Genomic DNA, 19,792 nt, shown 5'->3' with positions numbered 1-19,792 from the left:
TTTGCCTTACTACTGTCATTGTATATCGTTCACTGATGGATTGTTTTCGTTTTGAAAACATCAAACAATAACAATCACGACCAAATGAGGGATTTCAAGCTAGATCCCCGAGCAGTTGTTGCGTGTAACAAGGGTAACCTAAGGTGTCAACGACATTTTGTAAATTTGGAAAGTCTTTTCATCAATAAATTGTCACCTCTCAAATATCTGGTGGATCCCTTGGAATAAATTCCAAAAATATGCAGCTATCAATTCGTTTACAACCTTATCAAATCATAACCTTATCAATTATCAAATTATCACAAAAATAACAGATAAAATAAAGATAATGAAAAATGCTTCAGAAGGGATTTCAGATCATTTATAATTTAAACAGTTTGCTTTGTGAACCACTTTCGTATTTAAATAGTTTATTATTATATAATTTCTCTTTTATTTTAATGAATGTTAATTACAATGCATTACACAGAGCATTTCGCCGGAATTCATACGAAAGAGAATGGATGATTAGTGGTAACAACTCACTATAAGCATGGCAATCAGCAATCGAACGGCAGTTACTGTTAAATGTAGCAGAAGCCGGCCTGTATCGTGAAATTAATACTCTCATCAAAACTTATTACCCAGCTTGCATGGTAGTATCTTAAGATCATGAAATGAGCAAAATATTTAGCATAGGAACCAGTTTGGAAAGAAAAGTTTTAAATACGCGAGCCAAAAATACATCTCTACAGAGACTCGAAAAGTGTTGTATGCATAAGGTTGTTGTGAAAATCAATAAACGATGAAACAATCGTTGAAACGGAATGTGAAACTAAACAGTATCGGTATTATCACGAAGGCATATCGTTACTCTGATTCTATAATCTATAAATCATTGAATTGTAGAACTACAATGAACAACGCTGAAAATGATGATGATGTTTCATGATGTTGATGATTTAGATTAAGCGGACAAATCATTAAATCATTATGTTCATATACAGCTACTTTTGTTAGTTTGGGACAAGTTGTATATTGTTTTGGGACAAGTTATATATCAGCCCGTTAGTGTATCAGAAACGATAACTCTCACTATAGGATCGAAGGAAAGAGAGAAGTTTTAGACAAATATTTATGCTATTTTCTTTACTATTTTACAGACATATTTATATTGATACAATTTCTCAAACACCTATTGTAAAGGTCATATTTACTGCTCTTTGGCGTTTGTCATGGGATTGGTTGTTGGTATGCTGCGTTCATTGATCTCAGTTTCTTCATACTCATGTACTGGAATATTTTCAAATCATAAAAATAAAATAGATTCAATCCTAAACAAAAGCCAAGTTTCAATATCGTGAAAAGTCAAAAGAAGTAGAGATTTGGATAAAAAGATTTAAAAATGAGATTTAAAGTACGAAACAATGTAAAGAGAAATACCAAAACCAAGCGTGTAGAAAAAATAAGTACTAAAAATCAAAGAAATAAACCCAAATAATAAATGCACTCTCGAATAGATTTAATTTACATATACGAGTTAATCAATTTAAATAAGTTGTTGAGAATCGAGAATTGAGATATCGTTCTCTTCCACTTCCTCTTTCGCATCTTTTCGGTCATTAATTGCTGTTTTCCTTTACTCTTGAATACGAACTTTCACGACGCTGTTGAAATGGTACTGTAATACCGAACCTTGTTTACCGTTTTTCTGCCTCAGGGGCTCTTCGATTCTTGACTTTACTATATATTCATTTCGTTTAGTTCTGTTGCGCCACTTTTCGAGTTTGTTTCTTGCATTTCATTTTTCTGTGTACTTTTATAACAGATTTTTTATGGCAGCAACACTCTCACATTTACGCATTTTGTCTTCTTCATCTGCTTGTTCCGAATTTTAGTATAATGAATATAAACTGCTCCTGTATAACGATCACGCACTGTTTGATTACCACTGTTGTGCAAATTAATGTAGCACTGTGTCTTAACGATTAGCATAACTTGATATAATTTGCTTAATAACGACTGAATACATTTAAACCTTTACAAAAGATCCAAATAAACAAAAAATGCTGTTTGAGGTGTAATTCTTCCGTTACACCTTATAATAATATAATGATAACAACATATAATTATGTAGTCACAGTTTAGGTCGGTTAATGCACATTAAAATATATCAATCCGTTGATTGAATTGTTGTCTGATTTTACTCAATAAATGTCAAAATTTCGAAACGAGCAAATCACATGTAAAATGAATAATCGTTCAAAGCAAACCTTTATGCAAAAAAGCAAAAATTATGTTTTGTTCAACGTAAATATCTTTATACAACTAATTTGTTAAACGTTTTTAAACACTATTTCCAATGCCAAGTTTGGTGATTATGCATCATTATTTATTAAGTTTTCCATTGGTGCTTAATCAAGCAATCTTATTTTTGAAACGATGGAACAGTGAGAATTTTTTTCCAACTAACCTCTGGATCGGTTATCCAACCATCCTTCGTACCTGGCACAGTCTACGTTTGACGAGGCGTGTGTGTTAAGTGGATTATCTGTTTCTTCCCCTACGATCACGACAACTTCCGCGCTTTGAGAATTTTCTTTAGCTTCATTTGAATAGTTCATCCAGCACGAAGATATCGGCGCACCGATTTCTATCTTCGCCGTATGATGACGGGATCGCTGAGATGCAGGTTCTGCTCGCTTTCCGTGGCACCCACAATGATCTACGACCGTGGCTAATCGGGCGGGAGAGACTGTAGCAACCTAATCAAATGTAACCTGAAGGAATCGCACAAGATGCTAAGCGAATGTTGAAAAAGGCGTGTGCGCGCGTACTCACATACCAATCAACTATCCATGCCGAAGGACAGGATGCCGTCGGAAAGAGTACGACGGAAAACAACGTTTTTAACAATCTTGTAGATCGTCGTCCCTGCAGCCGCAGCGCGCAATATTACAGCGCAATCGTCGATGGTTGATGTGTTTTGCTGGGTTAAACCGAGGGAAGATTGATTGGATGGAAAAGCTCTTAATCCCGGGCAACACTCCACATAAGGGTGGAGAAATAGAGATTGCCAGTGAAGCAAATGGCTTGGTATGGGGGATCGTTGGTGGCTTTGACGGCCGAGGCCGATAAACTTGATCGATCACTTCGAATTGCTGGAATAACAGATGTCAAATTAATAATTTATTGATCGTTCACTCCTTCCCTACAATTGAGGGACATGCCGCGACATGGCATAGCAGACAAGGTACCATGATGCCGTAATTCGCTCTTCCAACCAGCGATTGAATGATCTTGTCTCCAAATCTAAGTTGCAATTAATCCATACAGCTTGATGGAAAGTATGGTAACAGTCGCAGAACCAAACATGAATTAATTTATAAGTTAAAAAAGTTGACTTACTTGTACAACCATTTATGTGCTAAATCATCTGTTTAAACTATAAGATCGAGCATGCTTTTGCGCGATGTATGTGATTTACTTTTCCTTCGAAACGCCACTGAAATTTCTTAATATGATATAATCAGATAGATAATCGAGCACACTGGTAAACCGCTGGTCACACCACCACTGCTTCCCTGAAGCGTATTTCGAATGGTTGTTTAATCGCACCTTCCTATACACGCCATAGAATCGTCACGCAGGATACTTTGCCACCTCGAAAACGTCTAATTATGTTTCGATTTGATTGAGTCATCAGCTACGGATCAGAACATGGTCTAATAATGATATACCAAACCCAGGCCAGCTTCCATGATACAGCAAAACAATAAAAAAAACAACGAAGAACGTACAACAACACCCGTCACACGGGAAGTCTCGATTCAAACTAGAAGATAGCGCAGATACAGAGAAATTGACCTATCATCGTTTTCCCGCATGATCCGTTACCCCTTGATTTCTCCACATGTTCCTCTGTTATGAACTCCCTGAGTGTGGAAGGTCAAACGAAATTGGTAGATGATTTGCCTGCCAATTTAAGCTTGCCGCCTCTAACGTGTGCATACGACCAACGCTGGAGGCTCATTTCGGAAGTATTCGGCAAGAATCATCTAAGAAAACACACGCTCATCAGCCAGGTACACGGGAAGCGTTAACTTGTGCTGATCTTTTTTACTTTTGCCGCTCCATTTGTGCTGTGCTAACACGCAGAAATAACAGGCACCGGGCCGTGTCGACCTGCTGGCGGAAAAAGACGTACCGTTCTCCTTGCTTCGATCGCGGCATATTCTCGGCCAGCGGCAAAGATGTAAGCCCGCTTTCTGTACCGGTCGAATAGTAGTTTGGACGATTCCGTCCATCCGTCGCAAGCCGAAACATTAATCATTGCCGCTAGATCGAAGCAAAGACGAAAGTGAAGAACGGTCGAACGATCCTCAACCGGAGAATCAGGAACGAGAAGGAGATCCAAGACTTGAGTACTGATGCTTGCTCTGCCACGAATGAGTTTCGGGGACAACGAACACTGCACACTGAACACTCTACCGGAACAAATGTCATCAGTTTGACATGCGTTCGGTTGCACCGGGGCGCTTAACAGGACCTCGCGTACTCCGATCCCTGTCCACCAACAGCATATTATTACCCATGCTTTTACACATTATCATAAAAATACTCCCAACTTGTCCGGGACATTTTAATCAAAACAGGTTTGGTATGAGATAGCTCTTCGCGAGAGCTCATGTGCACACACTTTGCCCATCCACCGTTAAATCGGTTCAAAAGGAAGTAACGAGAAATTGGTGGAACTTTAAGATAGCAATCTTCCATCACGATCGATCGTACCAAAACACTGGTGTGCAGATAAAAAGAAAAGGACCCCAACAAGCAAGAAATTAAGTTCGCGATTGTAGCTGTCGGTTTTTGTGCATCGAGCTGAACTTGGTCAAATCATAAGATTGACTTGGACATTTTGTTTAGCAATTACCGAGAAGCGAACGTCTGGATGATGTCTTTATGGGTCTATTTGGAGTGGCAAACGTAAAATGTCTTAATTAGTGGAATCTCAACTTTTGGCTTTTGATTTTAAGTTCTGCTTGACGATTTTAAACTCTCCACGAACAGTTGACCCTTGAACTCTCTAGAACTACTGCACCGCGGTCACAGGTGATTTTTCCTTTGATTGCAGGAAGATGGAAGATTGCAGGTCATTGGGGTTGCTCAGTTTTGTCGGTTGCGGTTTGACATTTTTCTCCAAAAATCTTTCTGCAAATTGGTACTAAGAATTTCCGAAGAGCTGTTTGCATTGAGTTTTTTATTGCTTCTGGCTTTTAAAGATCTATAGCAGTTTTAGTAGTACGACTGTTTTTATAAATAATTGTAGTTTTTAAAGTTTCTATAGATTAATGTCACAATATTTTTGTATGGTGTTAGATACTAATAAAATAGGACAATCATCGTCAAGCGCTATTTATTGAACAGTGTTTTCAAAGAAATTTTTGCATTCAACATAGCTTAAATTTTTAGTACCACTCTGTCTATGCTTACTCACTCAGGCAAGTATCACTGTGTCTATTCTTCAAACAAGTTTTCAAATCATAAAAAAACAACTTGCTTGAGGAGAATCGCAAGAAGTGGGAAACGTGGGCTCGCGTTCAACATTTTAATTAAGCAATTTGTATGTGTTCCCGCGTGTGGTGTCAAAAAAAATGCTGATTAACATACTGTTTTATCTTTTTTTTTCTTCTAAAGTATTGCTATGGATTTGTATAGTCTGGTTTCGAGGCAAAGCATACCAATCCATAGCACGACACCAAAAGCTTTATTATAACCAATGCTAAGCAGATAACGTGCACACACACAGCGTAGCATCCCATACTTACGTCCTGAGAATAGGTTAACTAACACGCGGTGCTTTGGGACCGGCAGAAACAATCATCTTTCCGCTAAAGGTTTGGGCTTTGAGCTGAGTAGAAGACGGTTTTATCTACGAGCAGTTAATATTTGATTTAGCTTTGCCGCTGCTGACCGGTTCCGTCTAGAAACCAGGGAAAGATCTTCCCACTTTCCTGTCACATCGCGGAATAGGCGAGGAGAAGCTAACACGCACCTAAGCTACCAATTCGTTAAATTTATTTTATATGATTAGCAACCCCAAAACGGAAGGTTCAGAGCGACCCGAGAAAAACGCCAACAAAACAACTTCTACCACTGCCTATCGCTTTATCCGGAATGTGACCGGAAAGAAGCAAACGATTGGATTTTTTTTATTATTCCCCTTACTTTTTACCTGCTGTTGCTCAGAATAGGGTCCCAAAAAAGTGATTCACTGTGAAGTTACTCAACATCGGAAGCACGGCGAATGGCGAACGAGGCGGTTTCTTCTGTAACTCTCATCACTGGGATTTAAAATAAAGTCGTTAGACAAAGACTTTGGCATCTCAGGCAGGCAATTGACACGTTCCAATTAGGGCAAAGAAAAACATGTATCAACTTTCAATACAAAATCTATCGGCGCACCAACCTGAAGATGATCTTTGGTACATCTACGGGACGTTCTGTCGGAGCAGAGCAGCGTACCCTATCAAACAACTTCAACTACTGGTTCATCTTATCTTATATTTTGGTTTAGGGCATTTCTTACTTAAAAAAAAACAAGTATAAAACTGTTTTATGTCCCGTTCGTTTGAAGTTGTACTGATCCTAAAACTTTTTACCTTGGATATCATACACGTTATCGGAAGGGTCTAATTGAGTCTAGAATGTTGAAAGCTCGTAGAATAAAATAATGTCTAGTGAAAGAAGATAGGAATGTGGTGTAAGCTCTTCGAGGGTTGCTGGCGCCAGTGTTATCGCACCTATTGCTTTCATTATGGAATTTGAAATTGGTACGTTGGATTTATAGCTGGGCTACAATAAATTTCCACTGAAAATATAAAAAAAAAACTTTATACTGTACGCATCTATCACACAGCCCAAATGTTACATGATATACTATTTTCAAGCCGGTTTATTAAGTCACAAAATTTAAAGTGCTTTTTTGCAAATCTTGTGATTCCTTTAAAAAAGTTTGGCAAAGGGTGGCAAGCAATTATCGTTTCTGTTTCATCGTGAACAGCTTCGCTACACCAATTTTTGATAATTTACACTTGTCTATTCACCTTTCCGTTCAGACATCCTTACGGATAACATAAATTTATAAAGCTGTAAAATTTGAAAGATACAATTTCCCGTAGCATTAACACAGCAAAAGATGAACATAAAATATACGCATCACTAAAAACAGCCAAGTGGAATGAACAAGATATTCCTCTCACAAATCAAAGAACAAATCACACAACGCCTTGGGAGAAACATAAAGACTCGTTCCACATAAAGGTTGTATAGTTTTTTTTTTCGAAACAAGTGTGAAGCGGTAAAAGAGAACACGTAAACTAACCTAATATTTCGATCTTCAAACTTCATCCATACGGGTCATTGGACCAAACCCGATTGACACTCACCGAACAGTCACCGATCATCCCCGAGCAAACAAAGAGCAAAAGATCGCCGAACATATAAAAACACAAACCTCTCATCGACATTTACATATAAATTACATTTTCCTTGGCGAAGCAAACGGCAAAACGAACTCGAGAAAAAATATTCAATCGATTTACCTAATCGAATAAACGTCATCCGAGAAAAAGATTCTATATGATCGTTCTCTATCGGATTGTCGGTGCCCGATGCCGTTGAGGAAGTGGACACGATATTTCAATATACATACTCAGTCGAAAACTTTCACCAACACTCACTCAGGGCCAGGTAAGACGCTGGTCGCTAAATGACCACGCTATTTGAAACCGACAGAACCTGCAGTTATGATTAGAAATTGAGTCATTTTTCATTCTATCTTCCGCCCTGTAACCGTCCACGCTTTGCTGATTGGCCCAAGAGAAAAATGTGTTTTTCAGCATAAATTAAACAAATTGTTCTCCATTCCGGCTCGTCCGCTGTGTTCAGCATGGTGGAAAGCATAGAGCTAACAGATTAAATCTCTTTCCGTGGTTGTACGCATGAACCTCAATTCTCCGCCGATGATAACAAAAACGGCAAACATAAACACGATACGCCCAACGGTCGTAACGGGCGTCTGCCCGTTGTTGTGGACACTCGTCGATACTCGTCTTCGAACTCCGAACAAGCAGTAGAAATACCCCACCATCAACGTTTGCTTCACCGGCAGCAGATGCACACATTTATTGTTTACTTCGGTGGTTAGTGTTTTCGATGGATCGTGAAATATTGCTTGCTTGCTGTCGCTTTTCGTTAGCGCTTTTCCAGCTTGACGAATGTAGTCGATTGTTGATTGTTGATTGTTATGCGGATAGCTTCTTTCGTCGAACTGATTCTCGTACCACTCAGCTCATCACTCGTTACCAGTTTCGTGTCCGTCCCGTATAGCGTAAGCTGAGCTTTAAAGCCAATTTAGACACCAAAGACGGAAATAACAAAAGATTACATTGTTCAGCGACGAACCTGATAATCGCAGGCTAACCACATGAATTGCATGTTGTTTATGTTTTACCAATCGATTAGCGGGAAAAAGCGAGGCCAATGCATTTTGGGGTGAATACGAGAATATGTTTGAGTTCTGGTTACTTTCAAAACATCCCAATTTTCATAATTGACACTATTTCTAACTTATAGGAATATGTGCAATCGTTTAGCATTACATACTTTATGTCACGCAATGTGTTCTGCGCATAAATTTAGCTGATTTATAGTTCATAAACATATTTTAAACAACCAAGAAAAGCTCGGTAGGACTGACCGTTCAGCCATGGTTATTCAGCCATGGGCATTCAAGGCAAGAAAAACCATCAATGCGAGGTGAAGATTTTTGAGGTTTCAGTGCCACAATCATTTGAACAAAGTTTATTTCATTTACTTATCTGTATAATTGTGTACAATTTTTTATTTCATTAAAAATTATACATGATGATTGAATAAAAAAAGAAAAAATTGCATTTATAAGTTTGCGTTTATAAGCTGTCAGCAAAATTGTCAGTAACGCTATCTCTCAAAATAACAAACCAACAAACATTTGCATTTGAAATTACTACATAAATGTTCATTCTGTCATTCTGTCATATATCGTTGATGCAGATTCACAAAAACAGATGAAATTTGTAAGCAATTGTTCTATATGAATATGAATCTACATCAGTTTTCCCACTAGATTAATGAATGTTTCATCTGGGTACAATCTTTTACATCCTAAGAAGCATTTAAATAAATATGTAGTACTATGTCAAGTGTATGGATTGAATAGTTTTAAGTACAACTATTTCAATCTAAAGGTATAACCGATGTACAGCGCAAAGAAACAAATTTTATCATGTTATGTAGCGGAAAAAACTTCAACAAATCGTCATTGTTGTACTCACATTCAGCATTATCCAGATGTGCTGTAGAAAGTCTTAATTATGGATTGATTGATTTGACGTGCTGAACCGATTTGTATTAAGCACAATTGGAACAAGTCCAGCCTAAGTCCTTAATTACATGTATGTGTTGCACAATGAAAGAAGGACGAATCAGTGTTAAAGAAGCGTTTTTTTTATAAATACGGTCCCCTCGAAGCAGTTCTTCAGAACATAAACCTGGCGAAAACAACACACAAATTCAGGCGTAAAGCGTAAGCGGTAGAAAGGAATGGTCTACCTGCTCTTTTCTGCGTGAATAGCTTTGAAAACAATCTTCCTATTTTGGTCCTGACAAAGACATTACAATTTTAAATTTATCTCCCGTTGCATACTCCGGTTTTTCTGAACTTGAGCACCAAATCTAACATTTCTTCCGTTCGTCTCACAAACAACACACAAGTGAATGCACCGTCAGACGAAAAACGAAGCACTGACGCACGGGAAAAGGGATTCCAGGTATGTCGAGTCGTCTCTGCCATAGCATGGGATAAAATGCATTTCATCTTAATTCAAGAAAAAAAATAGAATAGACCTGTTGAGCATGACAGAAGGCTGGAACGAACGTAAAAGAGCGAGCAAAGGGAATAGGAAAAATATCGCTAGACGATAGTTTAAAGGAAATGTCTGTATCTTAGCTATAGTGAACTGAATCAGTATGTGTTATTGTCCGTAGTAGATATGGCTGATAAATGAATCTAAACAGCTCGATAATTAACTACTTATAATAATGAATAATATGTATATTATATTTTTTGTTGTTGGATTTTATTTCATAATTCTAACTTGGTTTTTTCATATAGGTTCGCCTTGTTATTTTTTTTAAATTTTTATCATAAAATTGAGATTCCTTTGACAGAAATATGTAAGTAAGCAAACGAATATAGGGACATACACGCGATTAAAAAACATTATAACGATGTAAAATCTAAAGCAATCGTTTTGTACTTCTGTATAATATTTTATCAAAAACAAGACAAAAAAAACATTCACATCGTACCGGTGCAAATTAATGGTCGTTCAACATTCCGTCGCGAATTCCAGGCTCAATTTAACGACTATCGGTTCCCAGTCCTCCGAATTTGTCTGCATTGATTCGTCTTCGAGTAGCGTAATAAGTGTTCACGCCACATTTTCCTTTTTGGTGGATTCATTTGTTCCCTCGCACCAGCACCAGACTGTGTAGCAAAGGCTGTTCGCTACGACAGCGGCGTTAATCACCTTGAATGACTGCATTATTTCGGCAGCGACAGATCGTGCCTGACGCATCAACCCGCACCCGCTAGCTGACAGACTGTGATTGACTTGTTATCATTCATTTTGCTTCGATCGCAATCTTCGCGTGCCAAAAGTCCATAGGAACGGGGAGAACTTTCGGTGCAAGTCGCTGGGAGATACAATTTCAATCGAATTATTCCCCATTCATCTCGTTTGGCATCGGCGTCATACCACCAACCATGGTGGTTTGCCACCGATTGTGGTTACATTATTGCATGGGAGAAACAAATACGGACACATACACACACACGGGCGTGCGCTCGCCCAAGCATACGCGGGCCACTTGCTTATCCACTAGCGCAGTGATATTTGATACATCCACAAAAAAGAGAGTCAAATATCGTTGGAAGCAGTAACGCGTTGAGGGTGTTGAAGTGTGAACAAGTGACGGAATTGGCACCAAAAAAAGCTTTCAAACTAGAGGAATAGCCAACCAGCCAACGCAGCACTGTCCATCTTTGACCGCAGTGAGCATGTTGGGCACGAAGCATATTAACGCGTGGAAGGATGCGATATTCTTTATCATGCTAATTGTTCCCAAAGACACACGGGAAAGCTGTCAAAATGTGAAGTAAAGCCATCAAGCAATCAAACTGCTGGATGGTGTAAGCAGCGACGATATGCGTTGTCAAATTTAACACCCTTACGAGCAAGTCCAAACAAAACAAAAGCGTTTGGAAAACGCGCGATTGCGGGCCCGAACGTCTGAATAAATCTCAACAAACCCCTACACATTTCCGAACGGTCGGATCCCCTCGGAGCTAAATGCTGTTGAATGGGTGTGACAAATACAACAGTTCCAGTAGTAAAAACACCAGCCACTACCAGAAGCCAGATCGGCAATCGAAAGGCAGCTGGAAATCAAATATTAACTCACACAAAAATATAACAATAAACAAACAGTATGATGTGTGAAATGTGAACGCACAGGCGCATCCACTGCGCAGCTCTTCGTCATTTGCTGCCTGCGTAGTTTTGTACACATTCTAGCATACACACATACTCCGCATGCATTGGATTCTTTCGGTTTTGCTTCACCGGTTTCGTCGTAACAAATGCGGCAGGCTGTGGTCTGCCCTCAAAGGATGGTGTCGCGTATTTGCACAAACAATATTTAGAAAGTAACACGTCCTTCGTCAGTCTATTTTGCCTTTCTTTGTTAATGGTTGAACCGTAGGCACATTTTGTCCTTAGGCATATTTGCGTTCAAACCGTTCGGGTTCACGTAGTGTACTACCTCACTTATGCCTCATACCTTGCGATGCCCCCTTATTTAGGGTTCACAACACTGTTAAAGCTTACTTTTATTTGTCATTACATCTAATATGGAGCAATTTTGATGATTTGTTTAACATCATGTAACACAAGTTGAAGGTAATCGTTCAACCACGAGACTTAACATTAATTGAGTTTGGCAGCTTTCGAATCATAGCTGAGCCATACAAAGAAAGTGTAAAGATTGGGTGTTGTCCAGTGTTTACACATTAATGCATATTCTTGCTGACTCGACACCAACGCTACGCGGTTGATGTGTAGTAAAATATCTTTTTCTTCGTATAATGTGTTGATCAGAACACACTCTGTATGTGTTTTTTTTGTTGCGTTCTGTAGGTTTATTTGATCCTTTTTTCGATGATCATGTAGCAGTATTACTCTTTCCCTTCTTGCTACAAGTTCTGTTTATTGTTTGCTGGCAGGCTCCACTAGGGGCTTATTTATAGGGTTTGCTGTTCTCTACTTCAGCATCAAACACACTCAATGGACACAAAACGCACCACCCGTCCTCGTGGACAAGTACAAAAAAGGGCTGCAATTGTCCGTTCCAAGAAAAACAGAAAAGCTTCACGATCGCGTATCTCGTGAGATCTCGGCAACTGGTTAGCACTTTTTTCAGTTCTTTCTCGTTCTGTTCTCCATTCAGTACCGGTCCTTTTTTGGGCTGTGTCTTGCACACTGTTCGTTCGGTCATCATTTTCTTCTATCTGCTCTGACCGTACTTCCTCCTTACTTCCTTGCACTGTCATTTGGGTCTTAGACGTCGTCATCGTCCATGGCGTATTTTCATCTCGTTATATTTCTCTGGCCTGCCTTTCACAAAGCGGATATCTTCCAAGCCTGCGCATGATAGGCGCATTGGAGCCTTGAGGCGGCCAGCATTCCATCTCGCTTCGTGGCTGTTTTCGTCGTAGTCGTCGTCACATGGTCCTCCAAAAGCCTTCGAAGCTCCCATTTCTTGCTGCGATGGAGCACTGCAACGGGTACGGCGTTTCGATTCGAAAGGCACTACAAACCATCATCTTCGTCGTGCTGCCGCTTTCAGTCGAAGGGATTGGCGGCCATGATTGTTTTCTTCGATCCTCGCTTTCGCACGTTCGTTCGTCCATTCTTTTGTTGGCTCAATCGTTTCTTTTTAGGCATTTCGATTTCCACGCGCTTCAAGATCACGTAGCCTCTTCTTAGATGGCGAACAAGACGTTTTGTGCACCACGGCTCCCAACTTTACCCTTATTCCGTCCATATCGGCAAGATACGATGATGGCAGGATGGCCGCGCTTTTTCAGTGCACCCAAACAAGCAACCTGAATTAGTTGATCAACTCGGCTGGTGGACACGCAGGTTTTTTTGTTTTTGTAACACCGCCTTGGTACGCGCAACTGGGGCTGGGCTTGGTATCAGGTTGTAGAGATTTTCACAGAATGCAACCATAGCGATTGCACTCTGATTCCGACAACTGCAAGGAACAGCAAGGATGCAGCATACATCGCGCTGCCTCAATACACTTGAGCTGATCGTACGAACTCTTGGACAAAAAGAAGTAGTTTAGGTGTTTTAAGTGCAGTAATTGAAATGTTGCATCTTGTACAAGTATGGATAATTAACCGATCGTCGTAACGATCATCACTTTTCTGCTTTTTTATCTTTCACATGGTTTTTCTATCTGTTCCATCATACGGTACAGTGACCGGCACTGATCGCCATATTTGAAACTTGTCAACTGGGTGTTCTTATTTCTTGTGTAAAAAAAAAACAAATCGAACGCACTTCTTGGGCGCTATGCCTGGCTACAGCAGAACAGTACACTATGGAGTGCCACTGTTTGCCATAAAAAGAAGTTTACTCACGATGGTGTGAAAGATTAGTTATGTTTGGGCGGTAAAAAAGAGGATGGTTTGTTGGGAACGAACTATCAAACCGCCTGGTACTGATGATAATCAAGTTGTTATTGGTCATTTCTTCTTACTCCCGCTTTCCGACCAAGTTGATTTTGATTTAATGATCATCGGTGCACATAATCGCTTAAGAAGTGTTTACTAGTACACTTTGTTTCTATTGTGTTGAAGGATACTTAACAAGAACTGTGCAGATTTCCAAAATATATACCTTTTTTCTTAATTCAGCCAACGTTCTTATGTCGAGTTTAAGCCGTTCCAGTATTTAAGCGATTTGAGGATTTATTTTATCTTTTCCTTAGCAGTAGTAACTACATAAGTTTTTCTATGTGCTCTATTAGAAGCTCTTTGTTTGTTTCCTTTCGTAATCGTAAATTGTGTGAATTATCACATATTAATTGAGAGGTAATTCACTGGTGGCATTGATCTGAGCAGCTTCTCAACGTTGTTTTAATTTCATCAATGTTTCGATTGCATCAACAAGCACGAAAAACATGAAGAGTTCTCAGAGCTAAAACGCTCGTTTTGCAAAAATTTTTTCGTTATGAGTAGTATTTTCGTGGCATTGGGATTTACACGTTATGCGAAAAAAAACTCGTTTAACTGTACTCATTATGAGAGGGTGGCTGTAGTTAAAACAAATACCAAAAAATACATATTTTAAAAATTAAACATAGAACATTCAACATAACTTTCTTTCTATCTTCATTCTATGTTGCGCTGCGTTTCTAAAAATATCGAGTTGTTTTTCCAGATGTATTTTTCTTCCTAATCTATTCTTGTTCGAGAATTCTTTTTCGCATTTGCACTTCTACCAAAAAAGCTATGCTTTTCGCCTGATCGGCACAAGCACCAGCAACATATGGTACCTGTAGTTTCGATTCTTCGTCAAACTAGTACAGCACGTCTTTTTTGTAAATATGTCTTTGCGTTGTCATTTTCTTTGTCATTACTTTTCCGTAAGTTTGCGTTACAAAACAGTTAGCCTCTCATACCACCTCCAGGAAGGATCGGTTCATGTTCGAACGAAATGGTAAGCGAACAAGACATATTTCCATGATAATGTATATCTTTAAACCGGACCAGCACATAGAAAAGGACCGTAAAGCAAGGATATGAAAAAAGAAAAACACAAGAAGAACAGTTTTTTTTATTCGTGTTTTTACTTCTGAACCTTTTTTCAGCAAGCAGTTTCAGATCCTTATGTAGACCGTAAAGGCAAACCGACAGCAGCCAGCAGCAGCGTTAGAAACATGACTTTTAAATTTGCCCTTTATATCAAGTCCAAGGCAAGGATCCCGACGACACAGTCGAGAAAGGATCCGATGCACGAAGAGATTAGAATTGTGCAAACAATAAAAGTATCGATATTTCTTTGTTCTTTTCTTAGAAAGATGCTGGAAAAATTGTACCCTGCAACGCATACAGTTTCTTCAAACAACTTTGTGCAGAATCGTCACGAAAAGAAACCATTATTCGAATGCAAGCGCTATTTGACTCTGACAGATATGTGTTAATTTGTAATGGACCTTTTTCAAATCAATGAAGCAACAGGTTTCGATCGTATTCAGCAAACAACACACACACACATCTTTCTATTCACGCATCCTTGGTTTCTCTGATTCTTTACCAAACTAGATCTGATCATATTTTGGACAAACGATAATTGATCTCAATTGCAATTTAGGCTTTTTGTGCAGCTTTTATTAGATGGTAAAATAGGATTCGACATCTCACACTTTCATATGTTTTCTATTTATAAACCCCAAAAATATATTGGTGCACCACGTCATTAAAAGTTCAAAAAATTTTGTATTCATTCAAAGAAATACCGGAAGAATTGAATTGATGCGTGTCTTGGTCACCATGTTGCTACCGGAAAAGGAAAATGTTACATTATTTTACATACGCATGCTTTCTACAATGGCGATCAGAGTGTAAAGTGAGTGAGAGTGATGTGTCAGTTCCGGCACGAACCAAGATGACATGTCTTTAACAGCGCCAAAAGAAGAGTAAAATGTTCGAACAAGCGAAGGAGGGAAGTGTTATATTTCGTCGTTCTCGGCTATGGCCTACCGGACGGACGGTCAACCCGAAACTACGGCTAAATGGATATGAAGAAAAATTGTCAAAAAACGACAATGTGCGTGCTTACTAACACAAATCGATGCTAATGGCGGTTGTATGGTGTTTGCAAAAAAAAAAACAACAAAAAACAAAACATTCATGCGACAGTATTTATCATACTTCGGTTGCACCCAACTGAACCAAAAACTGATTGTAATTTGATGCTCTAAGCGCAGACTTGTATTACGGTTAGGTAACGGTTAGCTTTCGACTCCCGAATGTGTCATCAAACATTATCTTCCATTTTCATCATTATTAAGAATGGTTTTTTGTACTTTCCATGCCATGGGTAAGATCCGTACTATCGTGATGCTGGGAAAATGGTTCTTTTCTGGATGTATCTTCTTAATGTCATGTCATTTTCTTACTTCGCTCTGGACATTTGCCGCGGCATTGTCGAAGGCGCGACATGGGGTGTCAAATGTCAAAGGACTTCCACCGAAATGTCTATGGCGATGCATAAAGCTTAACATTTGACCAGCTTCGGGGACGGTTCCTGCAGACGTGTTAGTTGGGAAAAATCATGAAACAAACAAGAACAACCAGTCCCCTTGGCAAAGGCATCCTTCTCAGAAAACCTGCAGAAATCCAATGGCCGTCGCTGGAGTTAAGCATGCGCATGAGGATTGTGCAACAGGATTTTGGCCGAGCGGAAATGATTATAGAACGTAGCAAAATAGTGCGCCAGGTTCTTCGACTCGAAAAACATACAGACTTACAGCAGTACCCTTGTTAGAGGGTCGATGCAAATAGGACCAAACGGAGAAGATCAATTTTGTTCTATAATCCTTCGTAACGCTGCGTACGTGTTCATTTCTGTGTCTACGATTCTACTTTTGCGATCACGCAGTGAATGACAAGGTTGTGGATGGACAATAATCTTGCAGTTTGAAAGCGGTTCGGCATGGTGAAAAATAGAAGCTAAAGAAAGTGTGGCAGGTCTTTCGGCGCTGCAGGGAGTCGGAACATGTTTTTTTTCCTGTTTTAAGTTTCGATCCTTTTCCTTCAAAATCAGCAGGAGATAGAATAAGTTGAACCAAGTTTTTTCCATCACTTCAGTACGCAAGCGTTACGATTGTAGCGTTTAAATGCACCGACCCTAAAATAGGGTCCGGTTTTTGTCGGTATGAAACGACAAAGCATCGAACCCGAAATATATAGGGGTTGTCGGAAGTATCTTAGCACCTTTTTCTCCTCTGATAGATGCCTTTTTGTGCTCACGCGTAAAGAAATGATTCTTGATCCCTTACATCTATGTACGCGAGCTACCTGCTTTCATAGATATGTCAAACGCTAAAAGCACCCACACTCTTGCTTCACGGGTCCGTAGCGTTGGAACATCTCCAATTTCACAGTGTTTTTGGAACATAATCACCTCACTGACAGTTCGGGGTGTGATGGTGAATCAAGATTCTATTTCACACAAATTGTTATGGTGCAATCACCATTTTGCATCGCATGCAGTATGCATTGCGATGGAGTTAAACCGAACGCAATACTTTTGTTTAGTGTAACTTCTCTTCGAGGTATATTTATTGATCGAATATCGGAACATTTTCCATTACTTTTTAATTTTACAAAATGGAAACGTATTGGATGTAATGGGTTTGTTTTTTTTATCACCAAAACATGTTTGAATAGAATGATATTTAGTAAAATATATATTTTTCTGTTCCGAGAATGTGTTATTTTCGATCTCATAGTGACCATGTCACGTAACCCCGTGCCTACATGCTTAGCAATTGTCGCGTTTGCGAACGCGACAATCGTAGCACAGTTTTCCCAAAAATTTTGCGACTTTCGGCGCGACTTCAAGGTTGTTTAAGTTTTCTCGTGCAAGGTTTGTTTATGTTTTCAATCTGGCCGGTAGCGGGAAATTAATTTCGAATTAAATTAAATTAATTTAAACAAAGAAAATTATAATAAATAGTAAATTTATTGTTTTGATGAAGTTGATGAGAAAGGCAAGTTTTTTAACCCCAGTGACGATGTTTCAAACCAAAGGACCAACAAGAAAGCTCGTGGCAGGATGCTGCTAACTCCTGTGATACAAATAACGGCTGTTGCTAACAGTACCGCAGATAGGTCCGTTTTGTTTTCTTGTGTGTTTAACGCTGGAAAATCTTGTTATAATTTTTCCCGGTAGCCAGAAAGAATTGTAACAAGATAAATAGGTGAACGAAGATGTGTTTGCCCACCGCGTCATACACCGGGCAAAATAGAATTGGGATCGGCAGCTTCGAGTAGCATAAAGGTAAAAATCTTCGAATACGGGTAATCAAACGTGTATGGCTTTTTTCTCATTTCATGACCGTCACCGTACCCTGCATATACAGGTATTCATAACCACGATTCCAATATGTACAGCTTCCAAACTACCATCAAAATACAGGTATTCATAACCACGATTCCAACACAGCTTCCAAAATGGATCGAACACTGTGCTGTGGACTATCTAATATTTTTTTAACTCTAATTTTTTTAAACTCTAATATTTTTTCTAATTAATTAATTAATTTAATTAATTTATTAATTAATTTATCTTGTTCAAGCAAGTTCAACATACTAGTAATAAATTCATAAACAATGCAGCCATGCATTTGTCCACGATATGGGATTTTTGTTTTGAATTAACAGCGATTCTTCTGTTTTAAAAATAATATTGACATTCACAATAATTATATACAAATCCTGCGTACTTTTAAAAAATAAATAGCACTCGATTTGTTAATTTAATTTACAATATTTAAAAACACTCAAAATATTTAATTTTTTAATTTGTATTAGTTTACCTTGGTATTGCCATGTTTACCTTGTTATTACAGAAAACTGGCATGGCGTCAAGTCGCGCTTCGAATCGCGATTTTTCGCTGAAAATACACGTATAGCGACTTTTCACAATTTTTTTTATATGGAGTTTCGCAAAATTTTTCTGATTCGCGTTCGCAAACGCGACAATTGCTAAGCGTTTAGAGCCGGGGTAAGACAATACATATTGTATCCTCACTGGAAAACCTCTTGCAAATGTACTTTTTATTTGTTTTACGAATGTATATTTATGAAAGATAAAATGCATTTTACGATCTAAATAATTTTTTGCGTTCTCTCTCATCGCACTCGTTCATTGGAATTATCTACACTGAATGGGTACTGGAACCTGCGTTTATTTCAACTGTATCTGCACGACCTAAAGTTTCTGTATAATGGTAACATGGAACCTTACAAATGAGTTTTAATACTACCTCGTTAATAAACGGTGCATCCTCGCTAATGAGAGCGCAATGTGCATATGCACATTTCCTAACCTCACCCATTCATCGCCCCGTGCTCGTTCAGTAAAATGGGATGGTTCATACAATTTTGTCTGTTTGAAAAATGGCGTGTCTCGGAACGTTTTCCTCGACTTTAATAAAACAAATGGGCATGATGCATCAGAGTCAATGGTAAATAGATGGAGTTACAATGCTACGTAGCGGGGCATCATAAAAACTGTCTATTTTATTTATAAATATACGACCCTTGCTTCCCATTGCCAGTCGATGATTTTCATCGATCGCCTTGTTTAGGAAATTTGTTTACATGTGTTGTTTTGCCCTTTCCATCTGTGATCGTGATCAATTCATTCTAATCACTACGCTTTACTATCTTTACTGTGCCGCAACATGCGCATCAAAACGCGGTTTCAGCGGGTCAGCGTACAATAATAAAAGATGAATGCAAGCGTAATGATTGATTGGGGGAAACACGTCAAACATGTAAAACGCTTGTTCTTATTTAATCTTGGGCTACATACTAAATCACAGTGCAAAAAGAATTTTCTTCAAA

The 19,792-nt window shown here is 38.8% G+C and overlaps 2 protein-coding genes across 4 annotated transcripts in view; one reads left to right on the top strand and one right to left on the bottom strand.

Annotated features, from left to right (window-relative positions):
• LOC125774629 (sodium-independent sulfate anion transporter-like) overlaps positions 1–19,792 on the top strand; it is an 84,406-nt gene that overhangs the window by 22,333 nt on the left and 42,281 nt on the right. The window lies entirely within an intron of this gene.
• LOC125774620 (transcriptional activator cubitus interruptus) overlaps positions 1–19,792 on the bottom strand; it is a 40,013-nt gene that overhangs the window by 18,744 nt on the left and 1,477 nt on the right. The window lies entirely within an intron of this gene.

The sequence above is a fragment of the Anopheles funestus genome, chromosome 2RL (genome assembly GCF_943734845.2).
Source record: "Anopheles funestus chromosome 2RL, idAnoFuneDA-416_04, whole genome shotgun sequence".
Lineage (NCBI taxonomy): Eukaryota > Metazoa > Arthropoda > Insecta > Diptera > Culicidae > Anopheles > Anopheles funestus.
Note: the sequence above shows the minus strand (reverse complement) of the source record. Positions and strands in the feature narration are given on the sequence as shown.